The sequence below is a fragment of the Pygocentrus nattereri genome, chromosome 18 (genome assembly GCF_015220715.1).
Source record: "Pygocentrus nattereri isolate fPygNat1 chromosome 18, fPygNat1.pri, whole genome shotgun sequence".
NCBI lineage: Eukaryota > Metazoa > Chordata > Actinopteri > Characiformes > Serrasalmidae > Pygocentrus > Pygocentrus nattereri.
The window spans coordinates 8,305,185-8,318,806 of NC_051228.1; the positions used below are offsets into that span (position 1 = coordinate 8,305,185).

A 13,622-nucleotide genomic window follows, 5' to 3' on the forward strand; every position below is an offset into this window, starting at 1 on the left:
TGTATGTGCGTAAGATGGCCCTGGGAGAAGGGGGGGACCTCCGTGCAGAGCCTGGGGTATATAATCTATGGTTCATTTGCAGCTTCCTCCACAATACGACAAGCCGTTTACAAGATGTAGCCTTTGCCGCTGACCCACTTCTGTGTCGCTGCGTCTGGAGACAAGGCCCTGCCTCCCTATCAAGCCCTGCTCCCCATCTGACTGACGACAGCCCTGCCACCCTCTGCCTCCGTGAACTGTGAGAAAAATAGGTCGCCATGACCCACTTTTTCTCTCTCTCTCTCTCTCTCTCTCTCCTTTTTTTCCAAGAGAGCATGTGAAGAGCGCCGCAGAGTCTGATCAGGCACCTCCAAGAGAGAGAGAAAGGGAGGGAGAGAAGGAAAGAGAGTGGGAGCGAGAGAGAGAGAGAGAGGTGTAGCGAGATAGGGAGAGAGAGGGCAAGTGGGAAAGAGATGAAGACAGAGAAGGGAAAAGGGAGGAGGAAGAAAAAAATGGGAGAAAAAGTGGGAAAGACAGCAAGAGAGAGAAACTCTACCTTCATTAACCCCAGCGCTCTGAGAGCAAGCTCTGCTCGGATCAGAGATGTATGAAGCCCTTATCAGGCAGCTCGTGTGGAAGCAGCTCACGCCTTAATTAAATAGCGCCCGCAGCCAAACTCGGGCAGCCTGGACTCTGGATTCCTCTCTCTGCACCAGGACTAGTACGGTTACTGGTAGACATGGGCAAAATGGCAAGAAATATATCACAATACTTTCTCAATACACAACATGCATGATGATATTGTATTTTTTCTGAAGTTATCAATAACGATGAACAGAATTTTACTCAATAATTCACATCCTGTGCTGCCAACAAAACAGGATTAACTATGTTCTCTACAAAAAAGCAATGAAAATCATATTATATTATGAATCTATAGCAACTCTAATAACCATGGACAGTTATTGTCTTTTGAAAAAGTCACAAAAGAAGTAAACAGCCTACTGCTACACAATTTGCTTTGTGAAAAACATGGCGGCGGTAGTTTCAAAAAAGAAGTGATTCAATACAAAATCTATCAATATAGTTGAGACTTTCAGTACATGTTAAAGAATCGCAAATGTAATTTATTAAATATATTAAATTGGATGTTTGCTCATTTACTTTTTAACTAGACTTACGAGCCAAATGTGGCTAAAAAGTACTGACTTCTATTATATTAGCCTTATAGGTTGCAAAACCACATAAACTTCAGGCACTGAACAGGTCTTAGCTGATCTACAACACTGAAGATGACATTAGTGTAAATTTGACTTTCTGATGGACCAATTTAAACATACCACGATTATACTGAAAATGAAATTAAACATAAACTACTTTGTAATTACTGCACAAATGGAAACCTTCAATCTGTCCCCCTCCTACTCTATATGCACTGTTTCTCCTTATAGTATGAGAATAGCTCCAAGAGCAAAGAGAGGAAGCCCTCACTCAAACCCTGCATTCAGACCCTGCTTTAAGATACATCATCTTGAGCACACATCCATACGGACAGAGCGCTTTACTCATTAACTTATGATTTACACAGGCCCTGCCTTCCAAATCCTGAGAGCTTTACGGGCAGATCAACAGCCACCTCTCGATCCGGGCGTTTGTTGCTGGCTGTGCAGACAATAATGTTTGCCGATAACGCGAGAGCACGCTCTCTCGCCCCGGCAAGGATCCTCCGTATGATCCTTGTAATGTGAGAACATGTTTCCCAACAACACAAACAGACAAATGGTCAGATATATTGATCCCTGTTGCACCATCAACAAAACACTAATGTGTCTGTCCTCTGACATACATAATGCACAACGTTCATTTGAACCAATACTCATCACCTACAGCACACTTGGTCTGTGAAACTGTGCAGAAGCAGCCTCACAGGGGATACATGTTGCAGTGTGGTTAGTGTGCAACACAGGTGCGTGTCAGAGATGTGAGAAAAAAAGTGGTGCATTAACCTTTGTTTGACATTCCACTGACAACAGACGAGTGTGACCCATAACTACACTCGAAAACAAGCATAACAAGAGTATGAAAACTAGAGATACAGTAATATATCACAATATTTTGGGTTTAAAAATACTCAGGTGGACTCAGACCATGGTCCACCTATTAGTGACCTCTGGTGTAGTGAATTAAACTAGTCAAGTTCCTCCACACCAAACTCACTCATCCATGTCTTTATGGACCTTGCTTTGTGCACTGGTGCCCAGTCATGTTGGAACAGGAAGGAGCCGTCCCCAAACTGTTCCCACAAAGTTGGGAGCATGAAATTGTCCAAAACCTCTTGGTGCTGAAGCATTAAGAGTTCCTTAAACTGGAACTATGGGACAGAGCCCAACTCTGGAAAAACCCCACACCATAAACCAGGGTAATCCATCGGATTGTCAGATGGAGAAGTGTGATTCGTCACTCCAAAGAACACATCTCCACTGCTCTAGAGTCCATTGGCGGCGCTTTACACCACTGCATTCAGCCCTGTGTATTGCGCTTGGTGATGTAAGGCTTGGATGGAGCTGGTCGGCCATGGAAACCCATTCCATGAAGCTCTCTACGCTGTTCTTGAGCTAATCTGAAGGCCACACGAAGTTTGGTGGTCTGTAGCGATTGACTGCAGAAAGTTGGCGACCTCTGCGCACTATGTGTCTCAGCATCCACTGACCCCGCCCTGTCATTTTACGCGACCGACCTGAGTTGCTGAGTTGCTGTCGTTCCCAATCGCTTCCACTTTGTTATAATACCACTGACAGTTGACTGTGGAATATTTAGCAGTGATGAAATTTCACGACTGGACTTGTTGCACAGGTGGCGTCCTATCATGGTACCACGCTGGAATTCACTGAGCTCCTGAGAGCGACCCATTCTTTCACTAATGTTTGTAGAAGCAGTCTGCAGGCTAATAAGTACAAATGCTGAACATTGACCGTTGAACTAACTAAAAGTTAGTGTAGGGCAGCGAAGTTAACTCTAACCTGAAGAGAAAGTTCCTCTGATTCTCATCTACAGCCAGTGTGAGCTATTTTACTTTACAGATTAAGTGACCTAGTGGTTAGCTGAATAATGAAAACACCATTGTAATTACAGAAAAAGCCTTGTGTAAACGTGGCTCTAGAAATCCCTCGCAGTCTGTAGTTGCTCCAGCAGGGAGTGCTATTAGAATGCAAGTTGCCACAAATCCGCAGCAAAGGAAGCTTAGGAACATTCATTATTAAAACAGATGAAGAGGTTCTCACACGATGTTGGGTTACTCAGTATCACATTTAATAGATGAGGTTTATTAAAGATTTTCATTAAAACAGTTAATAATTAAAAAGAGCAATGGACTAAAATAGAAAATAGGTCAAAGCTGCTGTGGAGCGCTTGATTTTTGATATTATGGATAATTGTCATTTTTTAACCACACTATATCGCGCTAATTATTTTTAGACATCGCCCAGACCTACTTTACACTTCTGTTTTTCTTCAGTTAAAAAAAGCTGAAGGTGAGCAAAGTGTAGAAGAAGCAGATCAGCATATCACAAATATTAATTATCAGAATAGAACTGCAATATGGCTCAATACTGTTTCATAATAACATCATTTCATATGATCTGCAGTGATTTACACCCTTTAGAAAAGCAAAGTACATAACACAAATAACCACATATCTACAAAACCTTAATATTTACATTCTAATTTTCTCAGGTAAACTACTTGCAGATTCCCTGTAAATATTCAGCAACAAAAGTATTTTAAAAGCATGTCTATATAGAAATCAGTTACATTTGCCCATTATAACTCTATACATTCCTCTGCCAGGTCTGTCAATTCACCTTTCCAACAAACACCTCTGAAAGGCATTATTAAGCTGTCGAATCAAACTGCTCATTGACCTTATTAAACCCGTTTAAATGTATTTAGGTCAGGCCCTGCCTCCCTATAAGCATGAAGGTCAGCCCTGAATGGAAGGGCAGGTGGCTTAGAGGAAGGCTCTGCTAAATCGGAGTCGTCTGGCCTCTGTGACTCAGACATGTAAACACAGTTACACAAGTGGAGCAGTAGCACATTTCAGCATGCGGCCTCATATCAGCGCCAGAGCTTTCGGCTCCCCCAGAGACTGATTCAGGCATTCCAATCTCGAGATGAGTGTGCCCAATATTTCAAACAGCCCGAGTCTCTAGAAACATTCATGAAGTGGCAAGAAATTACCTCACTGATACTGCCCGTTTCAGCTGGGCTCTGAGTCAGGGGCTATTCCAGCACAAATGCTTCTGTCAGAGATATTCTGTTAGTTGCTGTGGGTAACAAATACTAGTTCATTTGGAAATGGCACCACAAAATGAGCATCTATGCTACACATCATCACTGTTGTACTAAAATCTCAATTTTTTGTTATTGTATTTATTATTGTTTTACACCATTTGTAAATGCAGCTGTCCCTTACACTGTATGAACATTTCATTATGAATAGACCACTAGAAATGGCCCAAAATAACTGAGAATACAATCTCATCATATTAATCTACAGTTAACTTAAAAAATGTCTTACATTTAGAAGCTGCTGTCTATTCATTTGGTTACAATACAACCTTATCACCAATCTGATTTAAGCCAAAAGCAACATGCTGCTAGAATCCTTCAAAAGAAGGCCCAAATCTTCAGACAAGCATGTTACACAAACCCTCCAAGTGCACTTAGTCAAGCAGGGCCTCTTTGTAAGGGGGGAGGTCACATGATTGAATCTTGTTTTGGAGTGTTATTTAAAAGCTTCTCCAACAAGGGGGTCAAGGTCAGGATCATCTTAATGTCTGCTGGCTTCCTCTGGCTCAGCATCTATAAGCATGAAGTGGCTCTCTAGGACACTGGGGGCATCTGTCTTCCCACGGTGCCCAAGGATATCTCCCGAAGTGTTGGAGGAGCCACGTCTGGGCCACAGCTCATCGTCCAGCCGCCTGCAGCTAATTGGGATGCAGAGAAAGTAGACGCGGGGCAGGACTGAGCACTACGGCATGCAGGGTTCTGACTAGGGTTGGCCAATATAGTGATATTTCATCATTATTGTGATAAATGGGGCTATTATATGCTTTCCTGAATGCATTGTGAGTACTGTACATGAACATGCGCTGAACAGCTGCATGTTTCATTAGAGAGAATATTTAGTCATGTTTAATCAGGTTTAGCGCAGTGCTGAATATGAAAAGCTGAAGAAAGAAATTTACTGCACTCGGAGTTGTTGCTGATGTTGGTGGGCTTAAAGATTAATTGTGTTTTATATTGAATCTGAAAAAGAGCAATTTTCATATCGTAAGAGCTGCAATACTTATTATGGCCCACATTATCGATATTGTCTTAACACATTTGAGAAACTTAACCTGGGTTAAGGTTAATTGCACTGCCTATTGATGAGTTAGACCAAACAGAGGATCCAATGCGCAACCAGAACAAACTGGCAATCTAGCACATTTTGTTCGGCACTGAAGCTTTAAATAAAAAAAAAAAAGGATATGCTGGTTTTCTTGGCCAAAACAAGAAAACAAGGCAAGTAGCACACAGCATCTTACATATTTAACTTAAGTTAACTTGCATGAATTATTACTTAAACATGATCAAATGTTTTTGTTATTTGAAATTGCTTAAATAATGGAACCTTTGAAAAAAAAGAAAGTATTATATATTTCTTAATTACATATTATTATATATTACTATATAATATATATTATTATATATATCTTAAGGGTTAAACAATAAAGGGATATGTTTAAAGCTATACATTTATATTTAAACTGAAATCTCAATTTCAAATGACTTATATCGCTTTGCTCTTAAAAATTTCCCTAAAAAGACTTTGCACAGCTCACTATGGGTAAGGGGAAAAACTTAAAGTCACAAGACCTCAATTTATAGAAAATAATCACATTGGTTAGATTTTATATTTTACCCAAATCTTTCAGCCCTAGTGGCATGTCTAGCGCACTTCGGTTCCAACTAAACAAAAACGAACTACTGTGACGCATGTCGAGTAACCACCCCTAGTTCTAGCTAAAATAACCTGCCAAGCTAAAACAACCAAGGAAGGCCAAAATAAACTGCTAAGCTCCATAATGTTCTCCCTTTTCATTCATACCCACATGTGACTACCTTAACAGCCTTCACAACAATGCGCACCGCCTCAAGTCTGTTCAAATACACCAGCGCCTGCCTCTTCGGGCATAAAAACAGCATGCAGAGAGCAGGGCTATGCGGTGGGACTTCATCAACGCCTCACTGCTGACTGTGTCCTAGGGACAGAAATCTACTCTCCGCCATCTATCGGCACCGGAGAGGTGTCCCTTGTTGCCCAGCAACAGCGCAGTTCATTTTAACCCCTAAGTGAAGGCTTTTGTGCTCCAGCAGCGGGTGCCCGGTGTCACTCAGCTTTAGGAAGTGAGACGACTTCATCCCTCGCAGCTTTTTCATGTGCCATTTTGTGCCTAGAAAGGCTTAAAGAACACCGAGCTTCTGAGCTCCAGCCCCGCGGAAAAAGACGAGTGTGACAAGACTGTTAACTTAATTGAAGGAGTGACAAAAGCAAGACCCAACCATGGAACAGGTCACTATCCAGTAATGACTTTAAGGGCCAAATGGCTATGATGTACGAACTGGGAAAGAACCCACTCCAAAGTGTAAAGAGGTAAAAAGAAAGTGGAAATATCTGATCGCTTCAACTACCTCAACTCCCATACTTACTCTGCAGTGTGTCGGCTATTTAATCTAGAGCACTGTGTGCGGATGGAGGTAAACAGTGTGCAACACCCATATGGAGATGTTTTATAGTGTTTTGCTTTGAGTCTATTCGCCACTCCATGAAAGAAACCTTGTCTTCATCTCAGATTCACTGGAAAAGAAATAAATCTTCCAGACGCAGTTCCACAACACGCAAGTCTTGGTCTACCTTCTGGCTCAATATATCCATCTCTCATTCATAAAATCTGTAAAATTCCTGTTTAGTTAATTGCGCAGAGCCGAAAACGCAATCCAAAAGGAAAGCTTTTAAAGAGGGGGCTGACGTAATTAGGTTGGGAACCCCCACCCCCTACCAAACCACCCAACCCACCCTGTCCATACGTGTGCAGAGTCAGACACCTGCGTTTATGTCAGGTCATTACGTAAATCTCTCCCGCCACAGCTTACTGCGCCAGACGCTGCGTCCTTGCCACGGCTTTGAAGGTTCCCAAAAGGACAGGCCCGCTAAGAAGTCGTGAAGGACAGTCCCAGTAATAGGCTTGCGCCACGATGGCCTTGGACTTTGAATTCCTCAGTAGACAGGCTCATGCATCAATCCTTCAGCTTACACAGACAAGGCACTAACCTTCGCAACTCTGGAATCACTAGGAATGACTGACATTTCACTTAGCCAGACCTTCTCTCACTCCTTCTCTCTCTCGCCTGGTCTCTCTCACTATAACCTGTTTAAAAATAAGGCACAGCTTCACAAAACACTGCAGAAACTAAGCACGTTAATCAAACTCAGTGACCCCTACCCCACCCACACCCGCACCCTTGTTCTCTGCCTGCTACCCTGACACTTCACAAGTCTGGAGGACATCATCCATATCACATATGGTGGTCTGACAGTAATTGTATTAAATTTAATTATATGCTACGAAAGTCGCAGAGATCATGTTTCTCATAATCAGCATCTTTCCATTTTGGAGGCCAAAAGTATTATACAAGTGACCTTTACTCATAAGGGACGCCACCTTATGTAGTCAGGAATAGAAAACATTCTTTGCTGTGTTTAACTGAGGTAACCAGTGCAGGGCAATAAAGGATTAGTGGCTTTGATAGATAATGAACATTTCCAGGGTCACATTCTACTCTTCAGATTAGAGGCGCCCGTGTTTTGAGGCTTTTTATAGCACTGTGTGAGGTTTTCTTTGGTGTACGTTTAAGAGAAGTCTAAGCAAGCAAACTTGGGTTTTATAGTAAGACTTAACCGATATAAAAAATTTGTTGGCGGACACCAATTTCAGAGGGGTAAAATTTCAATAACCAACAATATTGGCCAATAATTTGATATTTACATGGTTAGATTTCCACCTTATACCCTAACAGTGGTAGTTAAACAGGGCTTTACAGGCTGATATGATTGTGTGTTTTCAGTTATCACACTTTTCAAATCTAATAAACAGCAGAAACTCACAGTCTTAAATAATATACTGTAGCCCTGAGAGAGGAGCTACCCACAATGATGCGTTTATCACCTCTCATTGTCAGTTTTCTTCATAGATAAATGAGTTATAACACCTTTTTCTCATGCTAAAAGGTTAGGTTTGGGTGCACTTTATATGTTTTCGTAATATGTAATGATTTTAATTTCAGATTCACCAGTTCAGTCTATATTGGTGTCATATTGTTACTAACTTACTAAACTACTAAACTAAAGTTCAGTTATATGACACTACATTAGTTTAAATTCCTTCAGTGTCGCAACCAAAAAGGTGCTGCTCATCGCCAATATTATCGGCCAATACCGACAATATCTCGGATCGCTTATATCTTCCAACTGGTAGGCCTATGTCAGGTGGGGCGGAGTCTGTAAGACACTCATTTAGCATGGAGTCTGAGCACTCGGGAAGTATGTCAATTCAAGTATCATCCCATACAGTGGCACTGAATTTTACCAATTACACCCAAGACTAGAAGCTAAACACTGATGTCTAATGCAAAGCATTAAGTTACGTGCTTTCCATTTCGATACATGAAGTGTGACCTTAAATGACGAGAGAGTCAGAGGCTGAGCTGCTTCTGGGAATGCTGGTGGATGTCACTGCCTGGCACAGATATTTCACAGCTGCTGTTTTTAAATGGGTGATGATGGTACGGGTGGCCTGCCTAATTTATCTGACCTGCATCTTTGCCCGAGACTAGAAAGCAAATTCAGCAAACTATAAATTATTAACAGTAAACCAATCAGCAAAAATCAATCCATCGCTATAAATGAAAGAGTGTTGCCACTAGTCCAAGGCAAAGGCACAAATTCTTTCAGCAGATGAGCCTCTGCCCCATATCTCACAGCCACAGTCCTGACCATTCATCTTTGCCCCAATGGTTTTAATGTTCTACCTTGCCTGTATTTCTAGCGTTCAGAAAGATTAATGGAATACCTTTTTTTCTGCTGCAAGAAACCGGCTGATCTTCATGCCATCTATGCTAAGACATACAGACCGATGTTGTCGACTACAGAACAGGCACCATACCAGAGTTTTAATCCTGCACTGCATTGACACATTCTAGGGTTTTTTCCAGGGCAAAGGCTAAGCTGACATTGAGGCACTCAAAACAAAACATGTACCTGCAACTACCTCGAAACCTGCAGATATACGGGCTACATGCTATTTTTTTTTTCTTCATAAGAGGCTTAAAGCACCCAACAGACTCCAAAGGTGCTGAGGCCAATGGGACCGTTTTGAGGTGAGAATTGCAAGGCATTGTTTTCATGTTTCACAGCTCTGCGTGGCAGTATTCCCAAGTATAAAGGAAGAGATAATGTGGTCATTTTCATTTTCCGAGCAACCATCAACACCATTCATGAGTCATTCTCACACTTAAACAAGCCCACTAGCAATGCTCACACCTCACGCAATCAGTTCAGGACTACTGGTCCTGCACGCCACTACAAAACATGAGCGGTCATTAACCCGAATGGTTTTGAACCCGTACACGTGACTCAATGAGGGAAGCTCTGAAACAATTCTAAATTCATTTGCATGCACATTTGACTGTTGACTCTACTACTGCCATGATGGGCCATAGAGATGTATCAGAGGTGTTAGCAGCACTGAACACAATGGAAACTTTTCAGCATAGTTTTCGAATGCACATCAACCCACAGGCAGAAAACAAAAGCCCTGATATCAACCCAGATACCTGGTCTCAGATCGGCGTCATCTGCACCCACGGCTATAAACACATCCATTATCCAGACGATACCCATATATTTTCCTTTCAAAGCCAAAACACAGATAGCTTTCCCAGAAGTTCAACAATGTTAAAGTATTGCCTACTCAAAAATTAGGAAACCTAGACGGTAGAGGTGGGTTATGATTATGGCATCATAATGCTTCACATGCAATATGCATCACATGAAATATGCTGTTTTTCCGAACTCTACAAACAAGTTAGACTGGGCAAAATGCCAAGCAAAACAGTAGTTTGTGAAAATAAAATGTTAAAGAAAAAACATTAGAAAAAGGCTAAATTACTCAATATGATTGGTATTATGCAGCTGTTTAATGTTTCAGAGGTACGGTACCCACAATACACTCTGAAAGGAGTATCATGGTGCAATTTATCACAATAACAACTGCATATCATCATATTGCCAACCCTTATTAGGTGGAATTACGACCCCTACTTTTGTAACCAATATCAACAGGACTTTTAATGGTCAACATAGACCACAGGCAGGCTTCTCAATCCTAAAGCTCGAGTTTGACCCCAATCTAACCAACTAAAAAACAGCCAACAGCAAGTTAACACAGTTTTTCCCTTAATGTAAATGTTATTGATTGACCAATATACATGCATGCCTATATATCTATATCGGTCTATATATATATATATACATGACTTTTCAGTCATATTAGTCCTGTAGCTCATGTACAAAACTGAAAAACTAAAAGAAGAAGCAAACTTCGCGCCTTGGCTGACTGACTACATTTGGTTAATGGGAAAACTGTAAATTAGACTTCTTTCACTGACCCATTCCTGCACCCAAGCTAGACCCCTGCTAATTCAGTCTATTTTTGCACGACAAATCATGAACTTGTTATTCTTTTTTCCTTTCCTTCTCCAAAAAGGCATCAGCGAGCACCTGAACTAACAGTAGCAGGCCCCAACTGTGGCATCTGCTCAGTGACTCCCACAACCTTTTGACTCTGACCTCTGCAGTCTCTTCTTATTGACCAAAGCAGCAGGAAACCTCATGATAACAATAAACAACACCACACAGTCCAAAATCCATAGTTGTCATTTGACATCACTGGATCCTGGATCTTTTCTTTTCCCTGCCCATGACCTGCGGACGGCGCGGCGAGAGGGCAGCTCTACTTTATTCCTCACTACGTTTCCAACCCCTGATCCTCATAGACGCGTCACTTCAGGCCAAAAAATGATGTTTTCACACATATTTACACACAGTCTCACGGTACTCTGCAGAAAAGCAGAGGCGAAAGCCCTGGATGGCGTGACTGAGTGGAGACTGTAGGTTGTACAGACAGTGACAGTCGCAATGATAATCAACAAGCAAATATAGCAGCTGCCATTTAACCAAGAAGAAAGTAAAGAAGTGTAACGAAACATGTACTAATGTTGTAATAACGATATTATTTGTGAAAAAAATCATCTTAAAAGAGTGAAAAGTCAGCCAGAACTGGACTTTTGCTTTAGGTGAAACACATCCACAGGCAAAAGAAGAGCCAGTTTTCGTCCACCCTTCTTCTCTCACACAAACAGACTGAGAAACGCAGAGAATGGGAAAGAAAATGAAGGCAACACTCACACTGGCAGGGAAATACAGCACAAAATGGAAACTAAACGAGCCACCATTGCGTGACTGGTTCGTTTTCTTCGACATTTTCACTCACATTTAGTGTGACCGCGGGGAAAAAACACGAAAATAACACCACCTCCGTGTCTCAAGACTCGAGGCTTCCACACTTACCTGCTGCTAAACCCAAACCCCTTCTTCTTCTTCGACACACCGAGGGGGGAAATCCTTCACCAAAGTCTTTTGACTGACAGTCTTTAAGTGTCCTTTCGCGTGTGAGAGCACGTTTAAGGTACTCGATAGGGGAAAACGATATGTCAGTCCAAAAGACGGGTCCAAAACGAACGAAAACGAGCCCCGGGTTTCGGACGGAGGCTCGCCGGGCTCCGCGCCCCTTCTCTCGGCTGTGACTGAATTCGTTTGCCGCTCTCGGAATCCCCTTAACTGTAGAGAAACCGTCGAGTGTGTTTTTGTTTTCCACCCGTATTATGGAAAGACCCGCCTTTCCCGCGTTAAGATTGGATAGAACCGGTGAGCGAGCTGCGCTCCGATTGGATGGCGGCGTTCCCGCCTGCACTAGGATTGGATAGTGATTCTTGCATACAAGCTGTCCGCAGATTCGGCGAGAGTTAACTACTAGCCAATCCTGGCTCAGGAGGCGGGAGCAACGCTAGCCAATCAGAGCATAAGGGAGGCGGGATTTTTAGGAAAACGGGTGGGAAAACAGAAAAACCGCTGCAATGTACAACTCCTCCCAGACAGCAGCCTTAAAGGCGCAGTAAAGTACTCCAACACGCTGCTTGGAGAAACTGTCAGTGTCACTCCCCATATCGTGCTCCAGATAGGAGATCAATTTAAAACTTTCAATATTATTATATATTATTATAGATTATCTGACACAGACTAATAACATTACAAATAACCTCCAGATTTAAAGGAATGGTTCTGCAAAAAATCTAATGTACACAGTTTTCCACTTACCCTAGACGTATTTGATCAGCTACCAAATATTTAATGTCCAAATTTTGCCTCTTTAGTTTAGTGCAGGAGCTATGAGGCTAACATTGCTAAAAAACACTAGAAGTCAATAGTCACCCAAATGCACTCAGGTCTTCATTACGGTCATGCTGACTGTGGTTTACGACACAGGATGAGCCTGTTTACACCTTGCATTTACATGTGTTCTGTGTCTGGACCTTGTTGGAATAAACTTTGGTTGGATTCCATTCACTCTTATCATTAAAATGCATCCCCAGCTTGACCAGATAGGATCCAGTTGTTCATTTCCAGCATAAAAAGCACATTAACCTGCATATTATTTCCATTTTGAACATGGTTGAGTGATCCAACAGTAACCCAATCGTGAATCCTGGGTTGCACACAATTAAACCTGGCTTTTCATGCGGTCAAGTAAAATCAGAACATGAAGTGATCACCAAAAATGCACGTTAATAGAAAGTATAAATAGGCCCTATGACTCACTGAACAAAACCTCTGAACCCTGTGGGCAGCTATTTCAGACAACAATGTGTGTGTAGTTTTTTTCTTTGTGACCTTAACGAAGGTCTGGGTGCAGTTTGAGCAAGCTGAGAGAAGTTTTGAGCAGTGCATTAACCGGAAAGAATTGGGTGACTATTGACTTCTAGCAATTGTTAGCAACATTAGCCTCACAGATCCTGTGCTAAACTAAAGAAGCACAATTTGGACACACAACATATCTTGGCTGATTGACTACACCTGGGGTAAATGAGGAAAATGGTCCACGTTTGATTTTTGCCCAAGCATCCCTTTAAGAAGGGACTGCAAGTTATATATTTTTATCAGTCTGCAGGATTAAGATACGGTATCATCACATAAAGACATGTTCCATCCACAACTACTGATAAGACACAAAACTGATTAAATCAGGATGAAAGAACTCTTACATTTCCAAAACAGCTAGGCTAACTTTGTCATGCACAATCATTATAAAGAGCCGTTCTCTTACAGCTTGCAGTGGCATTAGGTCCAATACGGCTTCAAATAAGCTTTTTGTCCTGGAAAAACTTTCAGCCTGATGGACAGAAGGAAGCGTTACATGCAGTAA

General features: G+C 41.9%; 1 protein-coding gene across 1 annotated transcript in view; it reads right to left on the bottom strand.

The window, feature by feature from the left end:
- nrip1b (nuclear receptor interacting protein 1b) overlaps positions 1–11,941 on the bottom strand; it is a 34,157-nt gene extending 22,216 nt beyond the window's left edge. Inside the window, exon 1 of the mRNA XM_017711912.2 lies at positions 11,711–11,941. The gene's annotated coding sequence lies outside the window, so the exon portion shown is untranslated. The remainder of the gene's footprint in view (positions 1–11,710) is intronic.
- Positions 11,942–13,622: the final 1,681 nt, after the last annotated feature.